Source organism: Dendrobium catenatum, unplaced genomic scaffold (genome assembly GCF_001605985.2).
Source record: "Dendrobium catenatum unplaced genomic scaffold, ASM160598v2 fragScaff_scaffold_1338, whole genome shotgun sequence".
NCBI classification, from domain to species: domain Eukaryota; kingdom Viridiplantae; phylum Streptophyta; class Magnoliopsida; order Asparagales; family Orchidaceae; genus Dendrobium; species Dendrobium catenatum.
The window spans coordinates 429,941-433,749 of NW_021319800.1; positions in this window are offsets into that span (position 1 = coordinate 429,941).

Here is a 3,809-nt window from a genome sequence, read left to right on the forward strand (position 1 = left end):
AGCGCGGGGCACCGGGCAGCGAGCAGCGCAGGCGGGGGCAGCAGGAAATTCAAATTTTTTAAAAATAAACGGGTTTTCGGGTTGACCCGGCAACCCACCGGGTCAACCCGAACCCGACCCATTTTTCAAACGGGTCGGATTTTCGTGTCGTGTCAAATATTGACACCCCTATTGATGTATTTTAAGAATATTTTGGTGCTCTGATTTAATATTTTTGGATGAAATTTTAGCTTTTTTTTAGTGATTTATCCTTTAAATTAGGTAAATACAATTTTGATCAATAAAATTTAAAATATGAGAGCCCAATGGATTAATTTCTATTATGATCCATAGAAACAACTTATGTTACTTATTATATTTCGATTAGACTACCACTAATAGCTTGCATTTTATTACTTTTTACAACCATACAATACTTTTACCATTACCTTTTATTTTTGCTTCTTCTGTATAACTGCATGGGACCATAGGGAAATACATATAGAGCTATTATTTTAATGGGACACATATATGATATTATAAAAAAAATTCTAAATTATAGTTACAATTTGGCTGAGCACATTCAACATTTACAATCAATATTTGAACTATTATAATAGAACAAGTAATACACCAACCAACCTAAATGAGAATTTGCTCAATCTTGTGTATATTAATATTTGAACTATTATAGCCGAAAAGCCGCCGGAAAAGTGGCCGCCGGAAAGCCGCCGGTCAAGGCCGCCGGTAATGGATGATTTTCTTGTAGTGATTTTCTTGGCTTCATTAGCATTAGGAGTGGTGTTCAAGTTGATCCAAGGAAGATTTATGTGATTGCCCAATGGATGACACCACGATCTCTTTTTAACATTCGTAGTTTTCACGGGCTTGCAAAGTTTTATCATAGATTCATTTGCGGGTTTAGCAGTATTATGGCTCCAATCACAAAATGTCCTAAATCCAAAACTTTTGATTGGGGCATCGATTAGGAACAAAGTTTTGAGACCATCAAGGAAGCTTTTACTACAGCTCTTCTATGCACTCCTAAATTTAGACAAGTCATTTCAAGTCGGCACTGATGCATCTGCAACAAGTATAGGCGTTGTTCTTTCACAGGACCACCACCCAATTGAGTTTTTTTAGTGAAAATTAAGTTGAATGAATCTAGCACCAAATGGACGATCTACAAGCAAGAGCTTTTGTCGTCATCCAGGCGTTCAAGCATTGGGAGCTTTATCTTTTGCATCAAGGTTTTCTGACCACCAATCTCTCAAATATATCAATTCTCATAAAAATATTAGCAGAATGCATGCTTGCTGGTTTTTCTATCTACAAAAGTTCACCTTTATCCTTCAATACAACTCTGAAATTCAAAATAAAGTAGCTTACGCACTCAACAGGTGTTCTGCCCTCCTTACCCATATACAAACAGAGATAACTATTCTTGATTGTCTGAAAGACATGTACACCATAAAAAATGATTTTTGAACTATATGGCTTGTGTGTAACACTGGGCAACACAATTATGCATTCTCCATTCACCATGGCTACATGTTTAAACACGATTTGCTCTACATATCGATGTCTTAGTGGCAGCATCAATTAATTAATGAAATTCACTGTAATGAACTTGCAACACATGTGGGATGATACAAACTATGGAACATCTTCAATTATTTTTCTTTTGGCCCCACTTATGCAGGGATGTGTTTCGTTTCATTAAACATTGTTTTGTTTGTCAAAAATATAAGGGTAGAGTGAAAAACATTGGGCTCTTCGTATTTTAACTCAATTTGAGAGGATCTAAGTCTTGACTTCCTTCTATGACTATCATGTAGCAAACGAGGCTTCAACTCTATTATGATGGTTGTAGACAAATTCTCTAAAATGTTGCATTTTATTGCTTGTAAGAAGACTTTCGATGACTTTCCCATTGTCCATTTATTTTTTAAAGAAGTTGTACTTCTTCATGGTGTACCAAGGAGTTTAACTTCTAATTGTGAAGTGAATTTCATAAGCCACTTCTAGAAAGAATTGTGTAAGTGAATGAACACTACTTTACAGTTTAGCTCTCTTTATCATCCTCAATCCGATGGACAAGTAGAACTGGTCAAAAGGGCACTTGGTAACATACTTAGATGTTTGGTCCAAGACCACCGAAAACAATGGGATAAAGTATTAGGACAAGCTAAGTTTGCTTATACAACTCAATGCCTAACAGGTCAACCGGACGCAATTACCATTCAACATTATTTGCACTAAATATCCTAATCAAATAGTTGACATGGTTGTCCTTCCCAAATGCAAAAGCAAATCGATCATCCATTAATCTAGTCACCCAATTCACTATGTTATCAAATGTTTGCAACAAACTTAAAGTTTCCAATGAACAATATAAGGAGCACGCTAATAAACATCTTCGCCACAAAGTGTTCCATCCTAGTGAATTAGTTATAGTCCGACTCCGTCCTTAACGATTTACATCAAGCACATATTCAAAGCTTAGCCCTCATAAAATTGGGTCAATTCCCACCTTAAAAAAATCAACGACAATGCCTACATCGTTGATTTACTGAAACAGCTTAATACTCCTACAACATTTGATGTAGCTAACATCTTTACAACTGAATGGCTAACAATGGGATAAAATATTAGGACAAGCTGAGTTTGCTTATACAACTCAATGCCTAACAGATCAACCGGACGCAATTACTCATTCAACATTATTTGCACCAAATAACCTAATCAAATAGTTGACATGGATGTCCTTCCCAAATGCAAAAGCAAATCCATCAGCCGTTAATCTAGTCACCCAATTCACTATGTTATCAGATGTTTGCAACAAACTTCAAGCTTCCAATGAACGATATAAGGAGCACGTTGAAATACATCGCCGCCACAAAGTGTTCCATCCTTGTGAATTAGTTATGGTTCGACTTCGCCGTGAATGATTTCTATCAGACACCTATTCAAAGCTTAGCCCTCATAAAATTGGGTCAATTCCCAGTTTAAAAAAACAAAGACAACACATTTACTTAAACATCTTAATACTCTTGCAACATTTGATGTGGGTGACATCTTTACTTACCATTCTGCTGATTTCGACACTGATGAACAAAACTCGATGGACTTGAGCTCTGCCAACCATGGGGCAACAGGAGCATGTTAAGACTGATAGGAACAACTTATCTTATTTATTATATTCCATCTATACTACCACAAATAGCTTGTATTTTATTACTTTTACAACCATACAGTACTTTTATCATTTCCTCTTATTTTTGCTTCTTCCATATAACTGGATGGGATCAAAGGAAAATACATATAGAGCTATTATTATAATGGGGACACAAAAATGATATTATAAGAAAAGTTTCAAATTATTATTTTTCTTTTCTTCTTATGCTCTACTTTTTCTTGGAACTTTTATTCGGTCCGGTGAACGTACGCTCCTCTACGTTCGGCAACCAATATTTTAGCGCCACATAGCATGAAGAAAAGTCGCCGACCCGACCCGCTGTTTTTTGGGTTCTCGCACGTGCGTTTTTTTAAATCCTTGACGAGCCGAACAACATCCCATCACCTTTTGGATATATTTCAAATACCTAGCAAATACCGAGTTGTACCTAGTTTTTTCTAGCAATACCGAGCAAATACCTAGCAATACCGAGCAAATACCGAGTTGTACCTAGTTTTTTCTAGCAATACCGAGCAAATACCTAGCAATACCGAGCAAATCCCTACCAATACCAAGCAAATCTTGAGCAAATACTGAGTTGTACCGAGTTGTACCGAGTTTTTTCTAGCAATACCGAGCAAATACCTAGCAA